The sequence below is a fragment of the Vidua macroura genome, chromosome 11 (assembly GCF_024509145.1).
Source record: "Vidua macroura isolate BioBank_ID:100142 chromosome 11, ASM2450914v1, whole genome shotgun sequence".
NCBI classification, from domain to species: Eukaryota; Metazoa; Chordata; class Aves; order Passeriformes; family Viduidae; genus Vidua; species Vidua macroura.
Genome location: NC_071581.1, coordinates 3396456 through 3410126, shown reverse-complemented (window position 1 = coordinate 3410126; position 13671 = coordinate 3396456). Strand labels below are relative to the sequence as shown.

At 45.0% G+C, this 13671-nt stretch overlaps 1 protein-coding gene and 1 long non-coding RNA gene across 6 annotated transcripts in view; one reads left to right on the top strand and one right to left on the bottom strand.

Annotated features, from left to right (window-relative positions):
* CHST8 (carbohydrate sulfotransferase 8) overlaps positions 1-13671 on the top strand; it is a 183790-nt gene that overhangs the window by 161810 nt on the left and 8309 nt on the right. The window lies entirely within an intron of this gene.
* LOC128812693 (uncharacterized) overlaps positions 6170-13671 on the bottom strand; it is a 41825-nt gene continuing 34323 nt past the window's right edge. For both annotated transcript variants that reach the window (XR_008438791.1, XR_008438792.1), the window contains one exon: positions 6170-6301. This is a non-coding gene — a long non-coding RNA (uncharacterized LOC128812693). The remainder of the gene's footprint in view (positions 6302-13671) is intronic.

Here is a 13671-nt window from a genome sequence, read left to right as displayed (position 1 = left end):
GGATATTAAACTGAGATTAATAGCAAAGTGATTAATGAAAATTAATGTTTTCTGTCTTAGCTACTGTAGTACTGAAAACAAAGAAATGTGTTTCCTTTCCAGGAGCCATCACTGACCTCTTCACTTGCTAGCAACACTTAGAGTAGGTACATATGTTAAACATTTTGTATTTTGATTTTACTGTGCAGAAATTTAGACAAGAAAATAAATATGTTCTCAGGACTGGAGTGCTGTAAGCACAGAGGCAATGACTTCTGGAGATGAGTGTGAGAAACAGGTTTTAGTGTCTAAATGTGGTTCACTGCCTGCTGAAACTGAGACCCCCTGAGCAATAAAAAATTTCATAAAAGCTCACAAAGGCAGTTTTATTGGTTTTGTAGAGCCATGATCAGGATTTTCCTTTCAATATCTATCTGGTGACATGATTTTTAAAAGAGCTACAGGCTTGCAAACTTACAGGAGGTATTTAAAAGGCATGGAGTTAAGGAGGGGCTGGGGTTAATGGGTGGGCTCAGTGGTTGCAAAGGACCTTTCCAACAAAAATGATTCTTGTAAAGATCAATGGGAAACTGATGGGCCATGAGCAGAAGGGCTGCGAGCCTGACACGAGCCTGACATCGCCCTGCCCCTGCTGCCTGGTGGGGTCACTGCAACTCACTGGGAGACAGGGGCTGCACCCCTGACTGAGCAGGACTGAGCCCCAGAAAAACCTCCCTGGTCTAGCTTTCAGTGCAGAACCAGCTATGAACTGCATGGGCTTCTAGAATACTTTTTTTTTTTTTTTTTTTAATATGAAATCTCAAACCTGAAATTTTTTCATGTGTATTAAAAATAACAGCTTATGCTATAGAAAGGAAGAAGAAAAACATTATTATTTCCATGCTGTTTTTTGCCATAAGTGTATTTTTTCTACTTTAAACTCTGAATGTGGACACTAAAAACCAACTAAAATATTTTCTTCTCTTATTAAATTATGTTTAACAAGATTTGAGCTCTTAGTGTTGTAATTTACTGTCTAAAACACTAGAGACTTTTACTTAATTTAACATAACACCTACTTGGAATGAAATCAGCAGTATTCTTATTAAAATATAGGATAAAATGAGTTCATTACTATGTCTCTCAATTTCAATAAAGGTGGTATATTTCTTATAAAGTTCTTACTTAATAGTTTTGAACTAGTAGTAGCATTTTACATGTCATGAGTATCTGGACATTTATTTGGTTAAAGGAGATATTAAATACAATTAAATACAGATAAATATAGTTAAATAGAGTTAAAACAAACAGCATTCTTCACCTGACCCAGCATTTTTATATTACTTTATTTTAGTATTCAATAATTCTCTAATTCAATAACAAGTGAATCAGGGTTCCTCAGTACCTGTGTAGATTTAAAGCAAAAGGAGTCCCTGTCTGGATTTCTAATTATTTGTAATTTTATTGCTTAAAAAAGCCATATACAGTTGAGGAAAAGCAGAAAAACATTCAAAACATTAGAAATCCTAATAGGCACTTCTCTTAAGATGTTTGCATACATTCATTTTGGCTACTGTGATGCCTTTAGGGTGTTGACAGAGAAGAAAGAGAACCCTGAGAACAAGGGAGAATTTGTGCAAAGCAGTAAAACAGACCCATTCCTTTTGGAGGACTCAGAGAGGAGATGGTTTAAGTAAAGATGCTACAACTAGTTCTAGATGTCTGGAATCTTAATGTAACAGGCAGGGATTTCTTTGCGTTATTTTACTACAAAGGTGAAATCATATTTAAAAATGACTAAAACACATTTTAAAGACTGTTGGTTATGCAGATTTTGAGATTATGACCAGAAAGTAGTATTAAAAAAGAAAAGCAGTGAAAAACATATCCTATTCACATCCAAATTTGTCTGAAACACTCTACAGAACCAAATAAAACTTACAAGTCCTGCACTAAAAGTCTTTGAAGTGGTTCACACACACAAATCTAAGTTTCTCAAGGAACATTTTATTCTCTACATCAGTTATTCCACTGTGGCACTCCAGGTGATATAGAATGTGAGGCCAAACAACTGGAAAGTGATTTTTGAAAATCTATGCTGTCAAAGGAGCATGCACAGTAAGAGCATTTGGAAAATGTTTGTGTCAACAGCATGTCCATCAACATTAACATATAAACACAGGCAGAATTTGGGAGAAACTCCAAAACAATTAAGGTGACACAAAACATGACGGGAAAACCTTTTGGGCAGGGGAAAAAAAAATTAAGAAAAAAAAATTTAAAAAAAAAGAAACTTTGTTCAAAAGTACTGCTTTTAATTTGAAATTCAAAAGTAACTGCAATTTAATTCTCAGCAATTTAATAAGTTAAGGAAAGCACCTTTCGAATGTTAGAAGCACTAACTACTCGTGTTGTTGGTTAACGAGCTTACAGGCACGCACCCCTCTGGGAGGCACATCCTTCCTATTTGGTAGCTGAGGAGAGAGGCACAGAGTCAGTAACGAGCCCAGGCCCCCAGACCAAGGCAAGCCTGCCAAGCCCATAACTTCGTGTTACATGGGCTCTGAAACCTCCCATGCTGGAAACGCTTGAAAATTAAACCCATTTAAAATACAATCAGCAAAACACAAAGTGATATTGTCTACATTAATTAACTGTCATGGCTTTAACCTCAGCCACTAATTAAGCACCACAGCCATTCGTTCACTTCCCTGCCCCTTCCCACGGCGTTGGGCGAGAATCCGAAGAGTAGAAGTGAGAAAACTCGTGGTTGAGATAAAGCCAGTTTAACAGGCTGTCGTGGGCACCCCAAAATGTGACTGCTCTCCACATCTACCCGTGCCCGAAACTGTCGCTGTGTCCCGAAGCCCGGAGCCGCGGCTGGAAACGGGATCGGGGTTTTTGGGGTCCTTTGAAAGGCTGCGGGTCTCTCGAGCAGAGCCACTCTGGCCTCGGGGACTTGGGCTCAGGCAGAGGCGTTTGGCTTCTCTCTCTTGGGGTTTTCCTGCCCCTTGGGTTCCTGACACAGAGCTGAGGCAGCATGGGTGAAGGCTTCCCTTTCGGGCTCTCGTTGTCGTTTCCCAGGTGCGTGTCCCGGTGCTGGCGTGCCCCGGGCCGTGTGTGTGCCTGCGCCGGGGAACGGAGCGGCCCCGCTGCTCCGCGGCTCGGGGCAGCCCCACGGCAGGGCCCGGCCCCGGCCGGAGCGGCCCCAGCCGCTGCTCTGCCATCCCCGGCCATCCCCTGCCATCCCCTGCTGTCCCTGCCATCCATCCCCTGCCATCCCCTGCTGTCCCTGCCATCCATCCCCTGCCATCCATCCCCAGGCCCTGGCGGGTTGATCCTCCTGAACCCTCGCTGGGCTCCAGCCCTGCCCCAGCCGGGGCGCGGCCCCACCGGGCCCGGAGCTGCCGCCGCAGGGATCGGGGACAGCGCTGAGGCCGTTCCCCTCTGCCCTCCGAGCCGCCTCATGGGGAACGGGGGTTACCCACCCGTGCGGCCTTGGCTTTGTCCCCGGGGAGTTAGTGAGCCTTGGCAACTTTCCATCTAGTCATCAATCACTGCTATTTTTGCCTGATGCTGTTTCTCCTGTTAGAAAACAGTAGAATTTTTTTTCACTTACAGATATTTGTATTTCATTTCTCCTTATTGGTGGAAAGGGATCAGTTAAAACTATAAGGGAAGGCAACACCTTGCAGAGTATCTACCTCGTAAATTGCCTTAACACGAGACACAGGCACAGCCAAGGCCACGCAGAGGAGCAAAGCAGAGAAAAGCAAAGCAGAGCAGAGCAGAGCAGAGCAAAGCAGAGCAAAGCAGAGCAGAGCAAAGCAGAGCAAAGCAGAGCAGAGCAGAGCAGAGCAGAGCAAAGCAGAGCAAAGCAGAGCAAAGCAGAGCAGAGCAGAGCAGAGCAAAGCAGAGCAGAGCAAAGCAGAGCAGAGCAAAGCAGAGCAGAGCAGAGCAAAGCAAAGCAGAGCAGAGCAGAGCAGAGCAGAGCAGAGCAGAGCAGAGCAAAGCAGAGCAGAGCAGAGAAGAGCAAAGCAAAGCAGAGCAAAGCAGAGCAGAGCAGAGCAGAGCAGAGCAGAGAAGAGCAAAGCAAAGCAGAGCACAGCAGAGCAGAGCAGAGCAAAGCAGAGCAGAGCAGAGCAGAGCAGAGCAAAGCAGAGCAGAGCAGAGAAGAGCAAAGCAAAGCAGAGCAAAGCAGAGCAGAGCAGAGCAGAGCAGAGCAGAGAAGAGCAAAGCAAAGCAGAGCACAGCAGAGCAGAGCAGAGCAAAGCAGAGCAGAGCAGAGCAGAGCAGAGCAAAGCAGAGCAGAGCAGAGCACAGCAGAGCAAAGCAGAGCAAAGCAGAGCAGAGCAGAGCAGAGCAAAGCAGAGCAGAGCAGAGCAGAGCAGAGCAAAGCAGAGCAGAGCAGAGCACAGCAGAGCAAAGCAGAGCAAAGCAGAGCAGAGCAGAGCAGAGCAAAGCAGAGCAGAGCAGAGCAGAGCAAAGCAGAGCAGAGCAAAGCAGAGCAGAGCAGAGCACAGCAGAGCAAAGCAGAGCAGAGCAAAGCAGAGCAGAGCAGAGCACAGCAGAGCAGAGCAGAGCAGAGCACAGCAGAGCAGAGCAAAGCAGAGCAGAGCAGAGCAGAGCAAAGCAAAGCAGAGCAAAGCAGAGCAGAGCAGAGCGCAGCAGAGCAGAGCAGAGCAAAGCAGAGCAGAGCACAGCAGAGCAGAGCAAAGCAAAGCAGAGCAGAGCAAAGCAGAGCAGAGCAGAGCAGAGCAAAGCAGAGCAGAGCAGAGCACAGCAGAGCAGAGCAGAGCAGAGCACAGCAGAGCAGAGCAAAGCAGAGCAGAGCAGAGCAGAGCAAAGCAAAGCAGAGCAAAGCAGAGCAGAGCAGAGCGCAGCAGAGCAGAGCAGAGCAAAGCAGAGCAGAGCACAGCAGAGCAGAGCAAAGCAAAGCAGAGCAGAGCAAAGCAGAGCAGAGCAGAGCAGAGCAAAGCAAAGCAGAGCAAAGCAGAGCAGAGCAGAGCAGAGCAGAGCAGAGCAGAGCAAAGCAGAGCAGAGCAGAGCAGAGCAAAGCAAAGCAGAGCAGAGCAAAGCAGAGCAGAGCAGAGCAAAGCAGAGCAGAGCAGAGCAGAGCAAAGCAAAGCAGAGCAAAGCAGAGCAAAGCAGAGCAGAGCAAAGCAGAGCAGAGCAAAGCAAAGCAGAGCAAAGCAGAGCAGAGCAGAGCAAAGCAGAGCAGAGCAGAGCAAAGCAAAGCAGAGCAGAGCAAAGCAGAGCAGAGCAGAGCAAAGCAAAGCAGAGCAGAGCAGAGCAAAGCAGAGCAGAGCAGAGCAGAGCAAAGCAGAGCAGAGCAGAGCAAAGCAGAGCAGAGCAGAGCAGAGCAGAGCAGAGCAAAGCAGAGCAGAGCAAAGCGAGGATTTCATTCCCTGCTTCCCAAGGGCAGCCGAAAGTTCAGCAGGGCCCCATCAGGTGGCAGTGGTTGCTCAGGCAGGGAAATGCCATCAGTCCGTCCTCCCCCTCTTCCTCCTGTTCCCACAGCTTTACACGGGAGCACAATGGAATGCCACACGCTGTGGAATACTGGCTCACTTGTGGTCAGCTGTGTCCCCTCCCAAAATCGGGTGTACCTCCAGCCTACTCCATTTGAGGGCAAGGAACAGCAAAGGCCTTGACTTTGTGTAAGCCCTGCCCAGCAGTAACAAAAACATCCCTGTACTTCAACAGTGATTCCAGCACAAATGCAAAATACAGCCCCATAGTAGAAAATTGATTCTATCCCAGCCAAAATGAGCACAGTAACAACCTCTGAAATTGCCTGACCCATACATAGCCATTTACTAACAGCAGATTACTTCAGAATTTTTCTTCCAATAATTCACTTCAAGACAATATCTGCTGACTTGTGATTTGACAAAATGTTTTTTTGATTAAAACACACCATTATGAAATACAAAAATAGGCGCTACAGAAAAGATCTCCTGAGGATGCAGTGTTGCAAAAATATATTCAGACTTTATGCCAGAGGTTCTGTATCTAAACTTTTAGGATTCTATAGCTTCTCGGTAAAAATGAAGGACACAATGAATCATTCAGTCTTTCAGCAAGCTCCCCAAGCTAATCCAGCAGCACTAGGCTGGCAGCTGGGTTCTTGCAGCACACCAGCAAGAAACAAGCCTGCTAAAGACCATACTGCCTATCTTTCCCACAGTGTATTTGTGTATTTCTTTTATTACAAATGTAGTTTGAAAGCCTGGCCCGAAGTGTCTGATAGTCACCAAGGAAATCACTCACATTGCTTCTTCCAGCACTTCCTGTCAACAGATTGGCAATTTCCACCTTCCTTAATGGGGAAAAAAAGGAAAATTATGTCAAGTAAGAGGCTATAATATCATTTGAATCCATAGCTCTGTTTAAGATGTACTAGACTGAGACCAGATCAAGGTTACTACAGTTTTAATTATTTCATTTTATTAACATAACATATTCTTCTTTTAAGATTACCAGCTCTGCACCTCATACAAAGCATACAAGTGAGAATGCACATTTCTCAAGTTCCTCTGGGTAAAATTGGCTTGAGAGATTCTCTGAGGAATATGCCCTGAAGAATTTCATTTTTGTGCAAGGAAACCAAATACACAAGAAGTTGTGGGAAGGGATTTGAGGCCATGCTACTATGCATTTTCTCAAAGTGGAATCTTCATGTTCTGAATAGCAAAAAGTACAGAAAAGCTATCTGAAATTGCATGTGATGTGCCTCTGCAAGTTTTAGTTCATTTGAGCTCCAAAAAGAAAGTTTAGAGCATCTTTGAAAAGAGAATCTGAGATTGCATGAAAAGCATAAACCCAATTCCTGCCAGAAGGCCTTTGTCGCCTTCAGATGAAAAAGAAAATCTAAAAGGGGTAAAAAGCTGGATTTGCATGAGGAAACAGAGACAGACATTTAAATTCATTCTAAAGAATGATGCAAAACATTTTTATTTCTTTGTCCTTATGTTTTTGACATCTTCACTTTTTGGATAATTAACTCTTTTCCTGCAGAGATTTATGACAGTTTTGTAAATGCTGTCCCTTTTTAGGCAAAGACTGGGAAAAAGTGAGAGTATGTGAAGTAGTGGTGCTCTTTTCCATGCTTGTTCCTGATGGTTTTAGTTTTTCTTGAGGTAGAGACACAAAGAAATGAGAAATGAGACCAAAACTTTACTCCGTGTATTTTTTAACACATACTTACTTTCTCATATTATAGTTCTCACAGAAGTAAAAAAAAGTCACTGATAATTTTATGCAATTTTTTATTTTTAAATAAAATTTAACAAGAAGAAACTTGTTTTTTGCAAGCCCATAGTAGTTTTCAACTGGTTTCAGAGGAGCAGCAATAACTTCCCAATCCTTTCAGGGAAAAGTTTAGTGAGAAAAGGCATCATCCAGTAAAGGGATTAGGAAAGCAGTTTACCATCACTTGTAAAAATCAATCATGTGTTGCTGCTTGCTCATGGAGGAGCTGGTCCAGTACCCACTGAAGTAAATGCCAAATTTTCATATTTGAAAAGAAAATGCTATACAATAATAGATAACTATTGCTTAAGCAGAAGCTGTTCTAATACTGCAAAAAAGGGAATTTTAAACCCATGCTTCCAATTCCAATTCACAGAGTAGCAAGACTTCAGACAGTGGAGTGCAAAACTTTTAAATATTTTATTTCTGAATAATTACTGAATGAGTAATAAAACTTAGGGAGCTCAGTCATTTGAGTAAAAACATTTTTTTTTTCCTTTTCCACCCAATGGATCAACTCTAAGGCCATGAAAAGATCACCAAATGAGATTGTCAAGTGTTTACACACAGAGTGCAGCCTGTAAGCAATAAAAACACGAGACAGAAAGTAGCATATCAGAGCCAAAAGAGTTGCATCTCCGGTGGAACAAACAGCCAGGTCAGCAAAGGCCTCTAGTGGCCCACTCTTCCACAGTCCTGGGGCTTAAGCAGCACCAGGCAGAGGCAGCCAAACAGGGGATCAGGTTGAATTGCAGTGGGTGTGAAAACTCACACCCAGCCAGGGCTTCACTGCCAGGAAAGAGCTCTACCTGGCAGAGTGCTGCCTCTGAAGACTGAAACAGAGGGGCAGATTGTGTCAGAGATCCTTCAGCCAATGCATAACAGAGAGAATGGATCATGTATAAATGTATGCAAAGTAGTGAGTGAGCCATGCTTATATTGAAATGCTCTGAACAATTCTCATAGAAAAGGGATCAGTGAAATCAGACACATTCACACACTTTCACCAGTTAAATCAAAGTTCCATTCCTAGCTAACCACATTCAGCAATCAATTGGCTACTCACTGTTTGTATGCACTGACTTACAAAATCAGATGATTCAATTGGCATAGCAACTGTATCACAAATTTGGGCTGTCAGGGTATATGCAAACAATCCATCTCTCAATTCATACAGCCCCTCCTTGGGCTGCTGCAGCATTCTACCCTGGGGTACTAGAAAAATCAGCAAGTGCTATTATATGTGAATGAAAAATGCAGATTTGCCCATAAAATGGCAGTGGCAGAAGGGTTCTCACTTCAGGTAACACCGATAGTTCAGACTGACAGAGAGGCAACTCCACCAGAGCCCTCTGCCTCCTGCATCCCAGGCTTCATAGGAAGGAAACAGGCAAGAGTGACCAAGTGGAGAACACCTGTCTATTCTCACTGCCAGAGCAGATGTGGCCCCTCTAGAAGAGCACTGTAGCTCACCCAGGTGTGCAGATGAACAGAACAGTCACCAATCCCCACAAAAGGCTGTTCTCTCCCCACGTTCCTGAGGTGCACTGCCACACCACTGCTGCAGCATCTCCTTTACTTCTCTGCCAGATCCCAAGTTCTGTGCTGTGCAGAGGAGGGGAAGGAAGTGCAGTGACCTGGCAGAGGCAGGGACCAGGAGAGCGAGGAGATGAGCCACGTGGGTAGATGAAAGCTATCTCTGTAGCAGCAGCTCCTGTGCCCCCTGAGTCTGAGATATTGGCAGCCAGGTGGAGGTAGAATGAGAGTAGTGCTGGGAAGTGCACAGGGAGAGAGGCACCAAAGGCTTCCCTCCACTGCCAGCACCAGGCTGCACCAGAGTCTGGGATGTCCAGTTTCTAGTGGTAAGAGTTGTGAGCTGAAGTGAACAGAGCAAATCCCACTGCTGCTAAATTGCCTTTCAACATTCACATGATATAAAGCTTTGTTAAGATCAAGCCTTATGTCCTGGAAGCACCTGAACCTCTCAGGCACACACCACATGAAGCATTAAGTGTCCTCAGCGAGGCGTGTCCATTTTAGACTTTCCAGGTGTTCCACTACCAATTTTCATTGAACTTTGCATAACCAAGGAGAAAATATGAACATCAAATTGCCACTGTACTGTTGGAGAAATTGTGAATTCCAAAAGTTTTCTAACATCTTTAAATGGCCTCCCCATACCTTTCAAAAGTATCAAGATTACTAAAACTCAATACTTGCACTTTGACTCCTCCTACCTGGGTTGTACCTCAGGTCAAGTCCTATGTACCATCTAATGTCACCTGAATCCTGGAAGTAGCCAGCACTCAGTTTTTGAGCAGAACCATTTTTCCCTCAGTCTTACTGATAGGAAAGTCAATTCAGGACATTATTCTCATGCACCCATGTTGTTCTACCCATCAGTCATTAAAATCTGGCTGAAGGAGTGCAAGTGAGCTCCTTAACAAGAAACAGAAAGCCTTCCACAAAGAAGAGTAGAACCAGTGAGAAATGACAAACAGCAAAGCCCCAGTGCCCTTCAAGTGCTCAGGAATAAAGGGCTTGGCAAAGAGCTCAACCCCTTACACTGAGCTTCCCAAGAACTGCTTCTTTCTCACAGGGTGTGAATCAAAGTCTGTCCAATTATCACCCTTTCTGCACCAAGTTTTGTAGCTGTTGCAGGTGTCAACCTTTATTTTTTAATGTTCCATATTGATCCCTTATACTAAGAAGACTTGTCAATAATCAGCTATGAGAACAGGAGAAAGGGAACCTCCATCAGTTCCAGTTAATTGATTGTAACATAATAATATGCACCATTTGGATACACATCTGTGCCATTTGATCTACAGTCAATCTATCAAAGCAGTGAGCTTCAGCACTCAGAGGCATGCCTTTGTAGATCTACTTTTTCAGTTTTGCCTGCAGCCTTCTCTCTTTCCATTTGTGCTTTCTTTCCCAAAGAAACATCTCTACAGAAAGGAGTCCAAATGAAATGAAATTAAAGGAGTCCAAAAATCCACCAAAATTACAATCAAAAGTTAGTTTGTCTCTCCTCCAATAGAAAGACCAGTGAAGCTTTCGCATCCAACTTGCACAATGTCTTGAAACATTTCTGGGTTCTGGATGAGCTATTTTAACTAGCTACATGAAGTCAAATTCATGAAGTGCTTGCTTGAAATTCATTGAAATTCCTCTGGTTACCTGAATAGTTCTACAGGCTACTAAATATAAATGCAGTGCTAGATTTTAAACTTTAGCTTTTACTTTTTAATAAATCTGGGAAAGTGTAATGTCCTTGCCAAAGTCATGCTACGAAGGCAATATGCAAATATTAAATATGAGAATGAAGAATAACTGAAAGGTATTAAGTAGAAATTGCAAGTAACTGCTGACAGTGCCTGAAAGCTAATGATGTTAATTAACAGTATTCCCAGGGATAGGTCCAAAGAAGGAATGGGGAATGCAATAACACAGACCTGACTTTTCTGTTTTCTTTATAGAATTCTTATTGAATATAAATTAAGTCAGAAAATGGCAAGTTCCAATTAGTAGGGCTAGATAGCAAAGAAGACAAAGTAAACAGTAGTTGTACATTCCTCGCAATAAATTCACAAACAGCTCCTCCTATTCTTTGAATTAAGCCTCCAGTATAAATGTGCCATGCCCCTTCCTTTATTGGGTATCATGGAAACAGAGCAAGCCTAAGTTCCATCATTATTTAGTCAAGAAGATGGATTCAGTTTATATTCGAATATAAGACCATTTTGAAAAAAGCACAATGGTATGTGTTTTTCTCAAAGAGTTCATATATTTGTTCTTTTAGTATGATGCAAGTCAGAGTTATCAGGGTTTCCAAATCCCAGTTAATAAAATAATCTTTTCCTCAGTCAACTTCCAATCTCAACAACAGAGTAGTTAGTAGACAGTTCACAGCCCCATTGCAAACTCTGGATGCAAATGTATAATTCTCTGGACAAAAGGAATACCACAGATTCAGACAATATTCAGCTACCAATGTCAGCTGTGTAGGTAGCGGGACTTACCAGAATGACACAGCAACACTTTATTTGGGTTTTGATTCAAAAGGAATTTATTCCTTTAAAATGCTACTCTTTCTGTTTCTGCTTCTCGCCTGCTTTCAATTTGACAAATAAAAATTTGCGAGGCAACCCATATCAAAACAATTATTTCTCACATGAGGCTGTGTTTAGAATAAGAAAAAAAATAAACAGTAGCTGCAAGTGATGGTATTTCTGACTAGTACACAACACAAAAATGTGTACAGCAAACAGACAAGAGGAACAAAGCCTTTATGAGGGGGTGTGCTGGTTTTGCATGGCCTGGCTCTTGGTAGCAGGGGGACCATGGAGGTGACTTCTGTGAGAAGCTGCTGGAAGCTCCCACCATGTCCAGCTGAGCCCGTCCCTGATGGCTCTGGAGATGGACCTGCTGCTGGCCAAGGCCAGTTAGAGATGATGGTAATGCCTCTGGGAAAACACTTAAGAAGAAAATCTAAACAAAGAGGAGCATTGTTAATTCTAGCTGGAGAAGAGGAAGAGGTGAGAACATGTGAGGGAAACAACAATGGAAACACCAAGGTCAGTGGAGGAGGGGGGCAGGAGGTGCTCCAGGTGCCAGAGCTGGGATTCCTCTGCAGACCCTGCTGATGATCATGGTGAGGCAGCTGTGCCCCTGCAGCCCTTGGAGACCCACGGAATGCAGAGATCCACCTCAGCCCCTGGGGATCCATGGAATGCAGAGATCCACCTCAGCCCCTGGGGATCCACGGAATGCAGAGATCCACCTCAGCCCCTGGGGATCCACGGAATGCAGAGATCCATGGGGATGCAGAGACCCACCCGCAGCACATGGGGATCCCTGGAGGATGCAGAGATCCACCTCAGCCCCTGGGATCCACAGGGATGCAGAGATCCACCTCAGCCCCTGGGATCCACAGGGATGCAGAGATCCACCTCAGCCCCTGGGATCCACAGGGATGCAGAGATCCACCTAAGCCCCTGGGGATCCACAGGGATGCAGAGATCCACCTCAGCCCCTGGGATCCATGGGGGATGCAGAGATCCACCTCAGCCCCTGGGATCCACAGGGATGCAGAGATCCACCTCAGCCCCTGGGGGAGGTGCCCACCCCAGAGCAGTGGGTGCCTGGAGGGGGCTGTGACCCAGTGGGAGACCCAGGGGACAGAGAGGGCCCTGCTCCCAGGCTGGAGCAGCCTGTCCTTGGAGCACTGCACCCCTGGAAAGAGACACCCACTCCTCAGCAGGGGTGGGAGGGCTGTGTGCCCGTGGGAGGGACTCAGGCTGCAGCAGGTCACAGAGAGCTGCTGCTCGTGAGATGGAGCCAAGCTGGAGAAGTTCACAGAGAAATGTCTCCCGTGGGAGGGACCCCACAGCCTCACAGGGGAAGGACTCCTCTCCCTGAGCAGTGCAAGATCTCAGATGATGATCTGACCAAACCCCCTGCCCTGTCTCCCTGAGCTATTTGTAGGAAGGAGGGGGACTGGGGGGAAAAAGGTGGTTTTAAGGCCTTATTTTACTTCTCATCATCTTCCTCTTACTTTGTTGGTAATAAAATTCACTTTGCATCTCTAAATTTAGCTTGTTTTGCCCTTGGAGTGTTTTCTCCCCATCCTAATATCAACTCATGAACCCTTCAGTCATTTTTTCCCCTCTCCTTTCCCCAGCTTTGGCAGGGGAGCATGAGTGAATTTTGTGGGTGCCTGAAATTTGGTCAGTGTCCAACAAGACAAGGGGAAACGACAGCAGGAAGATAGTCTGGGTATTTTGTCTGAGAAACGCTGTGTAGGCATAAACACCGTCCTCAGGTGGGAGCTGTACCTCCAAACAGTGGGTCCCAGCTGCACAGGATGATCTTTACTCCCAGATTCCCTTCCTGGGACAGGCAAGGCCAGCCATGTGTGAAGGGCAGCCTAGGGAAGCTGCCAAGGGGGACACAGCACCTTGGCTACGAGAGAGTTAAGGAGGGCTCAGGAGGGAAGCAGTGACACCAGGCTCAGGACTGTGCCTCAGAACAACTGTGCAGCTTTGCTGGTTCCAGCACACGGGATCAGCTCCTGGTGCACAAATCAACTGGGAACACCAACTTCTTTGACAGTATGAAAGTCCTCAAGAGGCAAATATTAAAAGTCACTTAATGTGTGTACTGATCTCTGCTTTGGCTCCCCGATTTGTAATTTTTTCTTGTTCAAACTGATGGATGAACTGAATGTTTTTAATTATTTCCAGGCTATGCCCTTCAGAATTGCATTGCTTTCCTTGCATACAGTACTTCTGTCCAGAGACTCCCTTGCTTCATTAAGATGGAAAGTCATTCCAGTTACAAAAAGCCAGAGTAATCGTGTTTTAATCAACTGAAGTGCACACAAGCTGCTCCCATCCTAAGCACCCCATGACACAAATGCAGCAGCACCAGGCT